Source organism: Dermochelys coriacea, chromosome 7 (genome assembly GCF_009764565.3).
Source record: "Dermochelys coriacea isolate rDerCor1 chromosome 7, rDerCor1.pri.v4, whole genome shotgun sequence".
Classification (NCBI taxonomy): Eukaryota; Metazoa; Chordata; order Testudines; family Dermochelyidae; genus Dermochelys; species Dermochelys coriacea.
In genome coordinates, this window is record NC_050074.1 from 39257137 (window position 1) to 39276225 (window position 19089).

The 19089-nt window shown below is 43.8% G+C and overlaps 1 long non-coding RNA gene across 4 annotated transcripts; it reads right to left on the bottom strand.

The window, feature by feature from the left end:
- Positions 1–2358: 2358 nt before the first annotated feature.
- On the bottom strand, positions 2359–17959 carry LOC119858208. 4 transcript variants are annotated; one of them, XR_005293817.2, is made up of 5 exons: positions 17576–17959; positions 15328–15421; positions 10379–10552; positions 8965–9118; positions 2359–2997 (listed from the first exon to the last, which is right to left on the bottom strand). It is a non-coding gene; the product is annotated as an uncharacterized LOC119858208 (long non-coding RNA). The 4 variants fall into 4 exon arrangements; XR_005293819.2 differs by lacking the exon at positions 15328–15421 and adding an exon at positions 15453–15538; XR_005293818.2 differs by lacking the exon at positions 10379–10552.
- Between the last annotated feature and the right edge of the window lie 1130 nt (positions 17960–19089).

Consider the following 19089-nt stretch of genomic DNA (forward strand, 5'->3'; position numbering starts at 1 on the left):
ATCATCAAATGATGAGCAAATGAAAGGGAACGTACTAAAATGACTAAGCTGTCAAACTGGCATATTGGGCATGTTTTTTCTTGTTGCTCTTAACTGTAAGCATTCATGTCAGAAATGCAGCTCCCTCCCCTGTCTTGTAGGCCCTATCCAATACAGAAAATTGTGCACACTTGTCCTACAGTGTGCATGTGTAATCCCTCTTTAGAGTGTCACTGTATTATGTATGATGCTTGCTAGTGTGTAAAATGCATGTAATGCATTGCATGACTGCACGGGGGGGAGGGGGTCTAGGGAGCCTCTTTGTCCCTCTGCATCTGTTCAGGAGTGAAGGAGGATACACTCTTGAGTTTTAGAAGAGTGCTGGCTGATATACCTCCACACCATCCCATAGCTTCACGGGGGTGGGAGTGGATGGCTTGAGGCCAAGCTTTCTGGGCACATGCTATGGTGAATAGCAAGTGCTGGAGAGGAGGAGGAGGAGGAGATTAGTGCTGCAGAGCATAGTGATCCCACACACCTCTGAGGCAATCTCCTCTATGCCAGAGTCTTGATTGCTATTGTTCTGCTCCATCTTTCCGTTACTCTGGCACACTCTTGGTGAGCTTAGCCAGGATTTTGCTGTTTAAAAAAAAAAAAAAGTTGAATGGCTGTGCATAGTGAGCATGTGACAGCTCTACACCATCCCTATGTGGCTGAGAAATGCAAATTACTCTAGCAGGATGGGATTCATCATCCTATCAGGAATAAATCTTAGTATTACACAAAGTGCCCAGACGCTTTGAAAATTAGAAAGCTTTAACTTACGGGAAACCAGTTTCCAGCTCATCACATTTATAACCATGACTGGAAAACAAGGAAATGTCTCACCACCATTTGGAAAGTCCATCTCAGTGATGCTTAAGGACCATTTCCTGAACGGCTTCCAAAAACTTCTGAAGAAAAACAGCCAGAATCACATGATGGCTGTTGCTATTTAATAAGCTGAAGGCTGATTTTTTACTATCAGTTCCCTGATTAATAAGTGGTACGGATGTTCTGTGAGCAATAAATGTGTATATAGGTGAATCAGAGGCTTGGATCAAATTATGTTTAACTTGAACGATTTAAATGTTAACAGTCACTGGTAGGTGAGGGTTTTTGTGTCTTGACACTTATTAATTGGGTCAAAATGTCCAACATGCATGCAGAAACCAAAAGCATAATCCAGTGAAATGTGTGTGACAGGTTTATACATGTGCAGCTCACTTACTGTTAGGGATTACACAATGCAGCTGTTTGTTGTTTTGTGTACTTTCCTCTTTGATGTACTAGAGCGAATCACATCTGGTGAGCATTTAGCTAAATTGTGTGGCTTACCCACACAATCTCCTTTTAAGATGTGTTTTACTGACTTTGTATCACTGAGAGCCCTAGTTCATACTAAGTAATACAGTTTTATTCTCCTTCTCTGAGATCAAGGATTTGTATTCACAGCACCATATTAAGATTCTTCTGGATGTTATGTTTTATTTAAAATGTTGACCATACAAATGTATTCATAATATAGACAACTCCAAGGCAGAATAGCTACAGAATGCATCTTTAGCATCTGTGTAAGCCTTGGTTTGAGATACAGTCCTTGTTGTGAATCTGCAAGAAGAAAGTCAGCACAGGGGGAGATTTGCAGACCCATTGGGCTATCATCACAGCCAGCTTCTTTCTGATGGCCTGTCCCTGGATCTTTAGGAAATTATGTAAATTGGCCACTTTACTCCCCATCTTTTACCTTCTGTGCAAGCTACTGGGTGAGGCAACTACCCCACACAATTTCAAGGCCTTCTATCCTGATCCTCCTACTTAGAGAAACAGGAGAGAGATGCCAAAATACATTTGTACTGGGCCACAAAGATAGATGCTGAAGCTCTAACAGCAGCACAAGCTAAGATTCAAAAGTATAACCCGATGATCAAAATATTTCTTTAGTATTAATTATTACCAGATAGAAGTGACGGAGAAAGCAACATGTCTAAATGTGCAACATGTCCTATAGTTTTAACTTTCACTCCCTTCAATTTGTGATGAGTAATGATGGAAATATTTGGGGCTGGGTTTTTGGGTAGAATGAGAAATTGATAGTTTTAATCTACAGGGGGAAGAAATTAACTCCTTCCAAGCCTGCTAGTGATTGTAAATATTGTCAGCATCATATCTGATCCTAGTTCCAACATCACATCCCTGGATATCACAACCACACCAAACAACAGAATCCTCCAAGGAATCTCTCATTTCTTCCTCCTGTTGCCAGTATGACAGCGGTTTCATGTGCAGAATATTTTTAGCCTCCCTAAAATAAAACTGTCAATAAAACATACGTACCTGTTTTTCCAGATAAAAGGCTTTTTTCATTTAATACATATTTTAATGTCACCCATTGTTCCCATATCCAGACAAAGGAAATGAACTAATAGAACTATAGCTTCTGTTTCTGAACAATCCTAGACAACACTCTGAACTCTGAGGGGTAAACCTGGAATACTATCAAACTTCTCCACTTACGAGAATGGCTCACTTTCTTTGCCAGTGTCTTTTTAAATCATGTTGTCAGTGAAAAATTATTGGAAGTCTCCTGTAGGCTCCTCTTATGTTACTTCACATAACTTCATTATTTGTGTTCAGAGACTTGGAAGGTCATTGTGACTTAAAAACTCATCAGGAAGCCTGAAGATGGGATAACATGTTTTAATCTCCAATGGGAATGTACAGTACACTGAAGTAAGCTAACTCAGCATAAAGCTTTGTACTTGGATGTCTAATTGCGTTTTCATCAAGGAGGAAGCATGAGCCAGTAGATGAGGAGTGGAAGACCGAAGTTGTATCCCCAGCTCTGAACTGAGTGGTCTCTTAAGCTCTCTGAGCCTTGTTACCCATCTGTGAATTGGGAGTAATGGAGTAGTTGTACTTGTCCATCAATGTGAAGTGTTGAAATCTTCAGAAGAGAAGCACTGTCACAGCCAAATACTAGAACAATTGATGTAAATGGATGAAATTTCAGTAGCAGTTTAATGTATAAATCTGTAAGCAATGTGGCTAGTTAATTTCTTTAACTTTATCTTATAAATGAGAGGGTTTTCTGCATTATTGTTTCATTCCTAAAACTCAGGAGCCACTGTCATCTGTCATAATTGGATGCATCAGCCTTTATTAAAAAAAAATAAAACAAACACTGACTCCACCTTTACAGAGTATCTTGAAATCTTTCTTTGCCCAGCACTATTATTTTTCTTGGATCATAAGAGCTTTGTTCCTGTATAAAATGCCTTTCTTTAAATGTTATAAATACAGCTCTACCAGCAGTACCTTTAAATGCATCTTTTTGTTCAATAATGGAAAAATAATGGGGTGTCACCATTGATTTAAACCTGTCCCTAAGTGATTTCCATATGTTATCAGTGGAGAATTACAAATAAAAGAACAAATTCATGAAAAGGAAAGAAAACCTGGTGCTTTTAACTATCAAGTCACATCCATGTTTCTAACACATCTGAGTTTGAATCCTTCCTGGTCATTAACAGTTTCTGTTAGAACTAGACTGTCCACAAACAGAGGGAGTTTCATTTTAATTAGCGATTATAATTCAAAAACACTTATTGTCATTGTAAAATCTGGAATAACCTTAATCCAGAGATGGGTAAAACTCGGTGTTTTAACTTCACACAGATTAGAGGAAATAATAGAAATCTTATAAGGAGTCATTGGAATTGATAAAATGAAATAAAAGAGTTGGACCAGCATGATCCTTACAGAATTTCAATATAATTTGTTGTCACTGAGAGTTCTGTACAGAAGGATTTTCAGAATCAGGTCCAATCCTATGTAGTTGGGTTCTAGTGACACCATCATAGGACCCAACCACACCAGCCATAGCACCAGGGGCTCATTCACCTGCACATCTACTAATGTGATATATGCCATCTTGTGACAGCAATGCCCCTCTGCCATGTACACTGGCCAAACTGGACAGTCTCTACGTAAAAAGTGTGACAAAGCTCTCTCCTTGTCTCTTGGGGTCATGGGTTTCCTGGCAGATTTTGCTAGCCTCGGAGGCTCACTATGACCCTCCACGTAACCCTCCTCTCTCTAGAGACAAGGGTTGCAGTCTACTGAGACATTTTCATCATAAGCCAGCGAGGGAGGTGAGGAGAAGTTATCCTCCCTTGCACAGTCTCTGTTGTCTCCCAGTCTCAGTGATTAATCGGGGCAGGGGGGGCAAAGGGGGGAGCCCAGGCCCATCATCGACTCCAGGCTTCAGCCCAGGGACCCTAATAGTATCAGCTATGGTAGCTGACTTTTTAGAAACATGACACACAATTCCCTAGGCTACTTCCCCACAGCAGCCCCCACTTCCTCAAGCTCCACTTCACCCTTACCTCAGGGCCTCCTTCCTTGTGCCTGATATGGTGTGTCCTGCTCAATCTCTCCAACAGCACAACTTCCTCCCACAGCTCCTGACATCCACACCCACCTGGCTGACTGGGAGGCTTTTAACTAGTTTCAGCCAGTCCCTGATTGGTTTCAGGTGTCCCAATCAACCTAGTCTTCTCCCTGCCTTCTGGAAAGTTCTCAATAGGCCCCAGGGGTCTAAATTTACCTGGAGCAGCTGCCATTTAACTTATCCTGGTACCAGGGACAAACCATCCCGATGTGTAGAAAGAATAGTAAATATGGCAGGCGACCAGCTTGGCTTAACAGTGAAATCCTTGCTGATCTTAAAACACAAAAAAGAAGCGTACAAGAAGTGGAAGACTGTACAAATGACCAGGGAAGAGTATAAAAATATTGCTCGGACATGCAGGAGTGAAATCAGGAAGGCCAAATCACACCTGGAGTTGCAGCTAGCAAGAGATGTTAAGAGTAACAAGATGAATTTCTTCAGGTATATTAGCATCAAGAAGAAAGTTAAGGAAAGCGTGGGCCCCTTACTGAATGAGGGAGACAACCTAGTGACAGAGGATGTGGAAAAAGCTAATGTACTCAATGTTTTTTTTGCCCCTGTCTTCACGAACAAGGCCAGCTCCCAGACTGCTGCACTGGGCAGCACAGAATGGGGAGGAGGTGACCAGCCCTCTGTGGAGAAAGAAGTGGTTCGGGCCTATTTAGAAAAGTTGGACGAGCACAAGTCCATGGGGCCGGATGAGCTGCATCCGAGAGTGCTACAGGAGTTGGCGGATGTGATTGCAGAGCCATTGGCCATTATCTTTGAAAACTCATGGCGATCAGGGGAAGTCCCGGACGACTGGAAAAAGTCTAATGTAGTGCCCATCTTTAAAAAAGGGAAGATGAAGGATCCAGGGAACTACAGGCCAGTCAGCCTCACCTCAGTTCCTGGAAAAATCATGGAGCAGATCCTCAAGGAATCAATTCTGAAGCACTTAGAGGAGAGGAAAGTGATCAGGAACAGTCAGCATGGATTCACCAAGGGCAAGTCATTCCTGACTAATCTAATTGCCTTCTATGACGAGATAACTGGCTCTGTGGATGAGGGGAAAGCAATGGACATGTTGTTCCTTGACTTTAGCAAAACTTTTGACATGGTGTCCCACAGTATTCTTGCCAGCAAGTTAAGGAAGTATGGGCTGGATGAATGGACTATAAGGTAGATAGAAAGTTGACTAGATTGTCGGGCTCAGCGGGTAGTGATAAATGGCTCCATGTCTAGTTGGCAGCCGGTATCAAATAGAGTGCCCCAAGGGTCGGTCCTCAGGCCGGTTTTGTTCAATATCTTCATAAATGATCTGGAGGATGGTGTGGGTTGCACTCTCAGCAAGTTTGCAGAGGACACTAAACTGGGAGGAAAGGTAGATACCCTGGAGGGTAGGGATAGAATACAGAGGGCCCTAGACAAATTAGAGGATTGGGCCAAAAGAAATCTGATGAGGTTCAACAAGGACAAGAGCAGAGTCCTGCACTTAGGATGGAAGAATCCCATGCACCGCTACAGACTAGGGACCGAATGGCTCGGCAGCAGTTCTGCAGAAAAGGACCTAGGGGTTACAGTGGACGAGAAGCTGGATATGAGTCAACAGTGTGCCCTTATTGCCAAGAAGGCCAATGGCATTTTGGGATGTATAAGTAGGGACATTGCCAGCAGATCGAGGGACGTGATCGTTCCCCTCTATTCGACATTGGTGAGGCCTCATCTGGAGTACTGTGTCCAGTTTTGGGCCCCACACTACAAGAAGGATGTGGAAAAATTGGAAAACGTCCAGTGGAGGGCAACAAAAATGATTAGGGGACTGGAACACATGACTTATGAAGAGAGGCTGAGGGAACTGGGATTGTTTAGTCTGCGAAGAGAAAAACGAGGGGGGATTTGATAGCTGCTTTCAACTACCTGAAAGGGGGTTCCAAAGAGGATGGATCTAGACTGTTCTCAGTGGTAGCAGATGACAGAACGAGGACTAATGGTCTCAAGTTGCAGTGGGGGAGGTTTAGGTTGGATATTAGGAAAAACTTTTTCACAGGAGGGTGGTGAAACACTGGAATGCGTTACCTAGGGAGGTGGTGAAATCTCCTTCCTTAGAAGTTTTTAAGGTCAGGCTTGATAAAGCCCTGGCTGGGATGATTTAGTTGGGGATTGGTCCTGCTTTGAGCAGGGGGTTGGACTAGATGACCTCCTGAGGTCCCCTCCAACCCTGATATTCTGTGATTCTAAGGGAATCTTGTATCTATACAGAGCATGGCTAAGACCGCTACTAGAATACTGTGTCCAGTTCTGGTGTCCACAAACTTCAAGAAGGGTGAGGGAATACTGGAGAGAGACCAAAGAATGGCCACAACAGTCATCCAGAGGCTGGAAAACAAGCAAGTGAGCTGTAGCTCATAAAAGTTTATGCTCAAATAAATTTGCGAGTCTCTAAGGTGCCAAAGTACTCCTTTTCTTTTTGCGAATACAGACCAACACGGCTACTACTCTGAAACCTGTGTATAGATACTTACACATGGAAAAGATAGGATAGTGGGGGACTTTTCAGCCTTGTTGATAAAGGCATAACAAGATCCAATAGCTAGAAATTGAAGTTAGACAAATTCAACCTTGAAATAAATACAATTGCCTAGTAGTGATGGCAAATGAAACATTGGAACAGCTTTCTAGGAGAGATGGTGGATTCACCATCACCATTAAAACCAGATCAGGGAGCTTTCTAAAAAACATGCTTTAATCCAGCATTGGGCTGGGTGGTTGTGATGGCTCCTTCTGGCCTTAGAATCTGTGCGTCTGCAAATTTATGAATCTCGCTGATCATTCCCTTCCTTCATTGGCAACGGATAGAACCGAATCGATTGCCTGGATTCCCTGCACCATGCTCATAACACTTGCAACTCTGTATTATGACAATGACTGTAATCAAATCTCCTTCAGGGCTTCAACTGGTCACATGCAGGAGTCAAAGGATTTTTTCCCTCCCCGATGCCACAATTGCCTAGATGTATTCTCTCTCCTACCCACCTCACCCTACCCCCCCTCCCCTTTCTTCTAAAGTATCAGAGATTGGCTACAGCTGGGATAGGTCACTCACAGGGTGAAATAGTGCTCTGAAGTGGTACCGTATTAAGAATCTTCTTTCTAGATGCCTGGCTGTTGTGTCTTGCTCACATTCTCAGAGTCAAACTGATCACCAGATTTGGGGTCAGAAAGGAGCTTTCCTCCCATGTCAGATTGGTAGAGATCTTGGAGTTTTGGGGTTTTTGCCTTCCTGTGTAGCATTGAGCGTGGATCACCTGCTAGAATCACAGGGTCACATCTCATCAAATCAATTTCCTGCCTTTGCAGGGGCCTTGGGCATTGATGGTACTTCAGTCTCTTGTGTTTTCTGCCTATGGCTCACAACACTTTCTTCTGAGGACTGAAATACTTTGGTTTAATTAAAGTCACTGGGCTTAGTGTAAGGGTGTCTGTGATATACAGGAGGTCAGACTAGATGATCTAGTGGTCCCTTCGGGCTTTAAATACTATGAACCTATTAATTATAAAAGTCAAAATGTTTTGACTATTATGCTATGTAATGCCATATTATATATCATGGCAGGACATTCTGATATGACATAATAGAGTTAAAGAATTTCAACTTTGATATTTTATTTTATTGCCTTTTAATTTTATTTAATTTACATTGTATTTTATTTTTTACTATATATTATAAATTGTGAATTGGTAATTGGTTTTTAATTTGGTATTTTAAGTGGTACTTGGTATTCTAACTGGCAACTACTATTCTAATTGCTTATTGAGGCTTTTGGTTAATTGGTACTCAGCTTGCTCAATTGGTATTTTAAGTAGTTATTTGTAATTAGAGTTCTAATTGGCAATTGACATTTGTTTAGTAATGGAATTGGTAATGTCCAATTGTAATTGATATTATATACAAATATAAAATAAAATAAACTCTGTGTGTGTGTGTGTGTGTGTGTGTGTGTGTGTGTGTGTAAAAAAAATGGACAGTTAGGGAGCCAGCATCATACTGGAATGATGCCAAGATGTTGGACCTCTACTCTAAACAATCCTACTCTTGAGAAAAGTACCATGGGGTCTATAATGAGAACAAGGACCTCCAGGCTTGTCACATCCAATATACAGAATAATTCAAAGCTCTTTCGAACGTTAATTACAGTTTCTTATGCATTGATCAACCTAGTGCTGTGAAATCAGCAAGCCAGCTTATTTCATAAGAACATAAAGGAAATGTTTCTATTAGGGCTGTTTGAAAATTTTCCATCAAACCTGTTTCTTGATGGAAAATTTCGGTTTTTTTTTGTTTTTTTTTACAAAATACATTTTTTTCCCCACAGAAAGTGTTCTCTTTCTGTGGAAAATTTCAAATTTGAAAAACCAAATGCCCAAAAAGCTTATGGCTTTAGGCTGTAAATCTAAATATTTTGATTGAAAAATGCTGCTGTGTTGCCTCATGGGAGCTGACATTTGGTTACCTTAGTCTCCATTCTCCTCTGTGTGCCTGACTCCTCAGCCCGACTTCATCTCCTCTGATGCATCATGGGCATGTTACTCCCACAATGCACTGCCTCTCCACACCACGACTCTCCACACCAAACTGTGGTGCATAATGGGAGATGATCAGGCAGCCTGGTATATAAAGGAGAAAGGAATCATGAGGAACCTGAACTACAATCTCACAAAACATTACAGCTGCTTTTACAAATTGAAACCATTTTCTGACCAGCTCTAATGACTATATACAAAATAAATGAGTCTTTCCACATAGGAAGGAAAAATAACTAGGTGTTTTGGACCAACTGAGCATTCCAAGCCATTCTCAGCACTTGAATGGTATGTGTGGAGGTGGAGGCAGAAAAACACGTGCATCCATCTGGCTGAACAATGCACAAACTAATTCTTGGAATACTGAAACACACACTTAGTTAATGGTAGACATGGGAATTACCACATACAGCTTAGACAGGAAGATTGATAGACAGTGTTATTTAGGGTCATAAGAAGGTTGGGGCCTTCTATAATGAACGAGAATTCTTTTACTCGAATTGATATGCTTTAGAAGCATTAACAGTAGAGCTCATTCCAAATTTTCCAATGAAACGTTTTTTCATTGGAAAATACTGATTTCTCAAAACTGATACTATTTGTGGTCCACATTCAATTTCGATACCTCTCCTGATTTGAAAAATTCTGAAAGAAAAAATTTTGAAATGATCAAAATGGCCTGTTTTGACATTTTCAGAATGGAAAGGTTTGTTTTTGGGTTCAAAATGACTTTTCGTTTTGAAAGAAAAAAAGGCTAAAAAAAGTTGAAATTAAAGTGAAACCTTTCAAAATGATCAAAACAAAAAGTTTTGATTAACCCAATCCAATTTTTTTATTTTTTTGGATTATTGTTTCATGAAAACTTCCAACATTTCACTTTTTGTTCATCTGGATTCAGGATGGGAAATTTTGTGTGAAATCTCAAAAACACTCAAGGGAGGGGAAAACCATTTCTGACCCATCTTTAGTCAGCATGCTTATCAAGATAGTGAGTATAGCCTATACATTTTGAATAATGAAATAATTAATTCGATGTAACAATTTTACAGGATTGTTTGTGGCCAGTTAGATCTGTCTGAATAATGAAAAAATCATATTTATATACAAATGAATAACCCATTGAATTCAGTGGATCACAGTATTCATTATGTACAACATGTATAGATGACCCTGGAATTATATGTGAGTACCCAGAAAGCTTCTCAAAGTTTTACCCAAAAAGTATGGTGTTTGCTCTTCATTCTCCTTCTGTTATTGCTTCATTGACCAATCAAAAGAGCAAAAATCATACTGTGTGACCAGTCACACACCAGTAATTGTGAATAATGAATAGCACATACTTACAGTAAATAGTTTATGAATAGATCACAAACCAGACATTGTCGTCTGACAATTATTCGTCCAAGCAAGCTGGTAATACTTTTGAACAGTGACTACAATTACAGCCTTCAGTGCTGGGAATGTCTCATGCACATATGCAGTTCTAGAAGAACGTGGATGTAATCCCATTTGGGTTCCCTAGGTGGTACCATAATATAAATTAAATAATAATAGAAAAGACATTGGGAAAGATTTCTGTATCATGAACCCAAAATGGCCTAAATATGTCAAAATTTTGCTTTGGCAAATACTATTTGGCCAAGTATAGACCCTGCAAGCTGAAGACTGCCCTCAAAGCTTATAGGTTTCTACAGGAGGTGAGGGCACTACACCACACAGCAGGCACTCTATAGCTTGCAGGACTGATCCCTTCCTGTACAGTGCTCATATGAATCTCCCAAATCCTGTTCAATGCTGATGAAAATTAATTAAAACCCTGTGTGTGTTGCTTGTGCTTTGATGGACTACTTAACTAGCCATGTGAAAAAATGCTCGATCCATGTCATGAAAACAAACAAAACCAGATTCACTGTACAAATCTTAAAAGTGACATTTAAGCAATTATGCTATAACTGTTCAGAGTGGGATTTTAGTGTATTTTCTTTTCTCTGGCGATAGAAATCTCCCTTGTTTCAACTATGTTATAGAGATTCTTCAGAGCTGTCAATGAGATTGTCCACAGAACACAACTGTCAGCTTTTTACAGATCGTCTCTTTTATTATAGCAGCCGTGTTAGTCTGTATTCGCAAAAAGAAAAGGAGTACTTGTGGCACCTTAGAGACTAACAAATTTATTAGAGCATAAGCTTTCGTGAGCTACAGATGCATCTGATGAAGTGAGCTGTAGCTCACGAAAGCTTATGCTCTAATAAATTTGTTAGTCTCTAAGGTGCCACAAGTACTCCTTTTCTCTTTTATTATATAATCATTCATTGTCCAAGTGGTAAAGCTTTTGGCTGTGAACAACACAAGGAATGTTGTTGCTGACCTTAGCCACATATACACTAAACTACTCCTAGGAAAACAATTGTCAAGCAATGAAAAAGACATTGGACCATATTCTTCCTTGGTATAACTTCACTAAAATGACTGGAGTTTAACAGCATCAGTGAAATTACACCAGGGATGAATTTGGCTGATTCATTTTACGCCCTGTCTATTTTACCAAATACCTTCATCCTTGAATTTGAAAAGCTGCTCTCTGCCTGATTTGCTTGAAACTAGTTTTACTTTAAAGGCAATGGGCCATATCCTTGGGAGACTTCTGGCCACACTGTGCCACTCCAGCTGCACATGGTAGCCATAAACCTGGCAGATCTGGCCATTGGATTCCTTCTGTCTGAAGGAATCCTTAGTGGTATAGAGCAGTGATTCTCAACCAGGGATACGTGTACCCCTGGGGATACATCAACTCACAATAGCTCAGACATGGGTGAGGTTTTTCATAGGAGTGGGTGGGTGAGATTCTGTGGCCTGCGCTGTGCAGGAGGTCGGACTAGATGATCAGAATGGTCCCTTCTGACCTTAGTACCTATGAATCTAGATATTTGCCTAGGTTTTACAACAGGCTACATAAAAAGCACTAGAGAAGTCAATACAAACTACAATTTTATACAGACAATGACTTGTTTATACTGTTCTATACTCTATATACTGAAATGTAAGTACAATATTTATATTCCAATTGATTTATTTTATAAATTATATGGTAAAAAGAGAAAGTAAGCAATTTTTCAGTAATAGTGTGCTGTGACACTTCAGAATTTTAACATTTGATTTTGTAAGCAAGTAGTTCTTAAGTGAGGTGAAACTTGAGGGTAGGCAAGACAAATCAGACTCCTGAAAGGGGTACAGTAGTCTGGAAAGCTTGAGAGCCACTGGTATAGAGCTACAATAGTGACTTCTATAGCTTGTGTGTGGGGCATGGTCAAGTAAAAGGAGTGTGGTGTCAATGGCCCCAAAATCCCTGACTGCTGGAATGGCCCTTGAGGGATACTGGCAGCTGGTGAAAAATACAGCAGAGACTGCTCTACTTTACAGCGAGGTACAGTCTAGGGAGAGCCCAAGGTTCACTTTGACCACCTAGGACATGTTCAAATCCAATTTGTTCTGTGTACACTAGAGTTTAAATCAAGTGAGTTCAAATGTATTAGCGAACATATTTTAAAATACACTTTGTATCCTAAGGTTTGTCTACACAGGAGATTTTTAACCTTTACAGATGTACTTTGTGCTTCTTTCAGCAGCGTGTAGTGTTCATACCCACATAGCCCCATTAGCATGGGTATAAATAGCAGTGTGGTTGGTAAGGCATGGCTTAGGCGAGTAGAGTATGGGCACACCTGCAGCAGTAGGGTATGTGCCCGAGTACATACCCTTCATGATTCTCCACTTGCCAAAGCTGTGCCTCCGCCCTTATGCTGCTGCTTTTAGCAGTGTAATATCCGGTTGCCTTCCTGCTGCTGGAGACTTTCCCCACCGCAGGGAAATTCTCTGGCATGGGGGAGGCAGCTCGGAAAAGCCTATCCCCGCTGCCTCACCCTGTCAAAGCCTTTCACGGCCGGCCACAGTGATAGGCTCCAGCACTGGGGAACTGCTGAAGCTTTTCCCCCTTGTCTCTCCCATGCCAGAGCCTTTCACAGTGTGGATGCAGAATGTTTTTCACTGCAGCATGTAGCTGCACATACCCTATATGCTAATGGCACTGGTGTGTAATGTAAACATAGCTTTAAGTAATTAACTTGAGGTCATGAATACTTCAGTAAAGACTAGTCTGCATATTTCCCAAATGTTTGATCCAGGCTAATATCTATTAGAAATGTTTGGGCAGTATCAAGACTAGTCTTTAGAAAAAAGTGTTAGATAGCTCAAGTTAATTAGCAATCACTTATCTCAAAGTAAAAAAATTGCTAGAGTGGACAGGCCCCTAGTGGTCATCGGGCCCCCAGCTTGAGGGAGAATAGAGATAACGTAAAGCCATATTGTGTTCCATGGTGTACTAAGCACAACTTGGACAAACCTCTGCACTTGAACCTATTGGTTTTAAACTACAAAAAGTACATTTCTCTAGTTTAAAAGTGCAACAAAACTCCATAAACAAAGGAATTCTCAGTTAAAGCTAGAACTCCTTCTATGTACTCTTGCATTAGACTTGCATTATCAAAGGGCCTCCACCCAGACTGTACATTTATATCTCCAAGTCTGTAATGGCAACTTTTTTGCCAACTCAGATGTCAACACATGCAATATGGGTAATTGTACAGACAGATACTATCAGTGTACACTCACAACAGACCCTGGACAGAAACATGGGTTAATGCACATCTTAAACCTGCAGGTAAACAAATATTGGGTGTAAATCAATAGCCCAACCCTGCAAATTCTTGTTTGCTCACATGGGAAGTCTAACTGATTCCAATGGGAGTAGGGCATGAGCAAGGATTGCTCACGTGAGTAAGGCTTTGTTAGCTAATCTAGCCCAATGCATTATAGTGCTTACAGTATGATATGTAAAATCATCCAGTGGCTGAATAATGTGTATCTAATTCTTGCAATATCAAAACAGATTCATTTATTTAAAAGTAAACATGGGTTTAATACTGTCAATTTAGGCATAAACCACAGGGCAATGTTGTTTGAGGAGGTTAGACTGGAAACATGTAGTCCCCACTAGCTCTGAGTGAAGGGAGGGATTTCAGCTAAAAGTCCTTGCTTCTGCAGAGTGAAATCAGATCCTTTTGGAAAACTCCAGCAATCATGATTAATTACAGTGCCAATAAAAGACACCTCTAGAATATCATTACCCATGATGTTGTTTACAACACTGACACATACAATGTCCTTTCAAAAGTACTGGCCATAATATTTACAAGAACTTGTCACCTTCTGTTGAGACCCAAAGAGTAATTTATAATACAATATTAAACATGACTTGAGAACCTTTTGTTCTGACACATAAGTGTTTAAGTAGAATATTTTGTGCTTAGATTCATTGAACAAACTGGTCAAAGCAATAGCATTTGCCACAATTATGTTGCTAATTATTTTCTGAACAAACATAGTTTGTGCATGACTTTAGATTTGTACATCTTAATTATGTTTGTTTATAAAATAATTAGCTTGACTTCCTCTGTGCTGAATTACAAATGAAAGCCTACATTTTCCATTAACGTGTTTCAAGGAACAAATAAATCAGCAAACCAAAGTTAGAACACTTTCTTGCTACTCTCTGATGCTTAGTGACATGCTCATCTGGTGATGATATAAACCACCAATGCCTTGGCGTTAGCGCTCCACTCTGTCTAGTTGTAAACTTTAAACAACATTTTCTATACTGTGCAATTAACACCAAAAACACAATTCCTAATGCAAAATGAGAGCTTGTTCAGGATGGTTCACACTCTCAAAGTATGCTCACCTGTGTTAACTGTGAAGAGTTCCTGATACCAAACAGACAACTTCTGCCATTTGCTTTCAGTGACCAGGACTGGGAAAATACTTTCCAAAGCAAGCCATCCCACCCAGGATCAGATGCACATCATTTTATGGCACGTTAGGAAAAGACAGGTGAGGGATATGTGTGTAAAGATCACTCCCACTGCTTCTAGGCTATAAGGCATGTGTCAGCTATCTTCAGCAGGAACATTAGCTCTGGGACTCTATATAAACTGCAATCCTTGCTGTATTTCTATTTCAGCATTATTAATCCTGGAACTCTGCTCCCATTCTCACCTGTCCACATTCCTCCCAGCCCTTCCTGCCCTACAGGAACCTGATCCCTGCCCCACCAAGGGCTTGCTGCCTAGCGATCTCAAGACGGCCAAGGCACCGTTTGTCACTATTCAGTGTGTCCTGAAGTCCTGTCACCTAAGCACTCTCTGGTTTACATTTCGTTCCACCTCTCCCAGTGTTACCTTGCTCCATTGGCTCTGGGACAGAAGCAGCCTGCGCCTGTAGGGTGGGAACCATGCTGGGACTCCCAATAACGTTCTCAGAAAGGACGAAAGGCTGTGAGAGGAGGAGAGATTAAAATACTCACCAACTAAAAGGAGCAAGTTCTTCTGCCTTGTATAATCCCTGTTACAGGGCTCGGACGGGGACGGGAAACTTTCCAGCTCCGCAGTGCTGTAAGGAGCACAAGCATCCTGAGACTTGACAGGAATGCATGCAGATACAGGCAGGCAAGGCAGTGGGGCGCAAAGGGTGGAGCAGGAGAGGAGAAGGGGCGCACAGAGGGGAGGCAGCTCTACCAGTTTTGCCGTCCCAAGCAGCCGCCTCCGAATTGCCGCCGCCACCGAAACCCGCTGCCCCAGGAAGAGAGGCAGGCGGAGCTGCCTCCGAATTGCCGCTGCGGGACACAGCCTGCCGCCCCAAGCACATGCTTGGAAAGCTGGTGCCTGGAGCCAGCCCTGCACAGAGGCTGGGACAGAACTGGGGCTCACAGGGGCTGGGAGCACAGAGGCTGGGATGGGGCTGGGACCAGGGTGCACACGGGCTGGGACGAGACCAGGGCGCACAGGGGCTGGGATTGGGGCAGGGGCGAGGAGTTATATGGGCCCATGGTGCCCAGACTCCAGCAATATTCAGGGTCCGGGGGCCTGGCTCCACCAATGTTCGGGGCCAGGTCTCTCCCCCGGCCCCGACTGCTACCCCCTGCATTCCTCCCAAGGCCCGGAGCCTCCCTGCCTCTCCCCTGTAGCACCATGCTGTCTCCACTCTGCTGGCTCCTGGTCCTAGCGCTCCCCATTCAACAGGGGCAGGGCAGGCTGCCCTTCCGCCTCGGACCCTTCTCTTTTCCGGCAAGACCCTCCACCAGCACAGGGGGCCCCCTCCCCCAGTCACAGCTCCTGCCTCATGCTGGCCAAGGGGCAGCCCCATCCCTCACCCCAAGTCAGGCTACAGTGAGGGGCAGCAGCAGCAGGGGAGGAGGCCCCATGTGATGGCAGCCCCCCACCCCAGCACAGGGGAGGCGAGGGGGCTTCCTGGACCCGAGAGGGGCCCTAGGAGCATGTGCAGTGACAGTGGTGGGGGTGAATGTGCTGCCGGCGTGCTCCCCCAGAGCAGAGCTCACTGCTGCCGGCGGGGAGAGGGCTGGGGGAGTCCTTCTATCCGGCCCCAACCCCGGGGGTAGCCTGCCAGCACCCCAGCCCTGCCCCACCCCCAGCCAGAGCCCTCATCTCCCCTGCACCCTAACCCTCTGCCCCAGCCCTGAGCCCCCTTCTGCATCATGAACCCCTCATCCCCAGCCCCACCCTACTCCCAATCCTCTGTCCTAGCCCTGAGCCCCCTCCCACACCGCAAACCCCTCATCCCCAACTCACAGCCCTCACTCCTGCACCCCCTCCCTCAGCACCCCTTCCTGCCCCCAAACTTCCTCCCAGAGCCTACACCCCCACCCCCCGCCCAGAGCCTGCACCTCTCACCCCACCTGCACACCCACCCCCTGCCCCAGCCTGGAGCCTGCACCCAAACTCCATCCCAGAGCCTGCCCCCCCACCCCCTTCCCACACACCCTCTCCTGCCCCCAAACTCCCTCCCAGAGCCTGCACCCCACCCCCTGCCCGAGCCTGCACCCAAACTCCCTCCCAGAGCCTGCCCCCCCACCCCCTTCCCACACACCCTCTCCTGCCCCCAAACTCCCTCCCAGAGCCTGCACCCCACCCCCTGCCCGAGCCTGCACCCAAACTCCCTCCCAGAGCCTGCCCCCCCCACCCCCTTCCCACACACCCTCTCCTGCCCCCAAACTCCCTCCCAGAGCCTGCACCCCAGCCCAGAGCCTGCCCCCAAACTCCCTCCCAGAGCCTGCACCCCAGACCCCCTTCCCCCCCGAAACTCCCTCCCAGAGCCTTAGGCAGGTGGGGGGCGGGTTCTGGGCACCACCACCATTTCTGCCAGCCTGCCACCCCTGACTGGGGGCCCAGGGGCTGGGACAGGACCGGAGCGCGCTTGTTGCTGTTCCTCCTCTTCTGATTTCTCAGGCAGGGTCCGGGCCGGCAGCGAGGGGGCTTTGCTGGGCCCCTAGGGACAGGCGGCGGCCCTGGCTCGCTCTCTCAGGGTGTGCGTGCCGGGGGCGGCTACTGTGCTCCCCCCCCCCCGAGATCCCGTCCCTGCTGCCGGGAGCCGTGCGCAGCCGCAGCCGCCGCCGCCGCCGCCTCGCCTCACCTCGCCGGAGGAGAAAGTTTCCCGCGTGCAGCAGAGGTACGTGCCCAGCTGGAGCCTGGGGTCTGCGCCGGTGCTCGCGCCACTGACGGAGGGGCTGGTTGCTGGGCTCACACACTCCCGGGCTCCGCTCGCTGGGATTTTCCTCCCCCTACCTCGTTAACTGCCCAGCCCTAGGGGAACAATGTCTTGTCTTCGTCTTCTCGCAGCTCTGTCGGGAGCGGATGATCTAATTCTCTCTCTCCCGCTTCCAATAGGCGGCCAGATGCGCTCACAGGCTGAAAGGCAAGTGTGGACCTGGTTTACATGTGGGCTGCACACCCCCAGTGTGGGTGCTCACAACCTCCGAGAATCAGTCCGGGACTAGAGCAGGTCGGGAAATGTGAATGTATTGGGGCGGGGAAGGAAATGGTTTAAAGAAAGGGTGTTTTAAATAATTCCCTGCAAAAAAAGTTTTATTTTTGCACAAAAGACTAATTTTTTTCCACAATTTTTGAAAACGTTTTAGGGAAAGAAAATTATTCTGAAAGTGAATTTTTATTTGAAAACCCCAAACTGAAAATTGTATTTAAAAAAAGGGGGCGGGGGGGGGATTTGGGTTTCTCTTTTTTTGTTGAATAAACAAACCCCAGAAAATGTAAATCAAAATAAAAAAAATCATTTTGGTTAAAAAGCCATTCTTTTCAAGGCTACTAAGAGCAAGTTTGAAAATATTTCCATATAAGCACTGCAAATATATTTCATTTTGAAGAGCAAATATAAAACGAATCACAGGCCTGAGTCAAAGCCAAGCAGTTTGTGCTTGAATTGGGATGAATAATACAAAAGTGCTTTAGAGAGAGTGAGAGGGCATCAGTGTGTAACTGTATTTGTTTATTCGACAAATAAGATGATTTATTTATCTCTCTCCCAAGGATCTTAAAGTGCATTGAAACATCAATAAGAAAAGGAGTACTTGTGGCACCTTAGAGACTAACAAATTTATTAGAGCATAAGCTTTCGTGAGCTACAGCTCACTTCATCGGATGCATTTGGTGGAAAAAACAGAGCAAAAGATATGATTGATTCCCACTTTACAGATTGGGAAACTGTGATGCAAAAAGATGAAGTGATTTGTCTTAGGTAACACAGGAAGTCTGTGGAAGAGCAAGACATAAGACCCTGACCTCCTGTCTCCAGATGCTGTGCTATAGTGGCAAGATTATGTTTCTACTTGCTATGAATAAACATGTGTATGTATAAATGGTGGAGGATGTGAGAGTATTTGTGTGTGTTCATCCTGGGAGACAGTTTGCTAAAAATATTTGAGATTCCCCGGGTCTTACTTTATCATAACATAGATTATATTATTACTGCACATTTTATACAAATTGCAATATTTCATAATTTGCACTTATGCAAAACATCTGTTTTATGTTAAACATATAAACAGCTGTTAGATTTAAAAGATGTTATATTGTAAGGGAGAGTAAATAATTTTTCTGTTTTCTTCCCCCATGTCTGTTTAAAATCACACT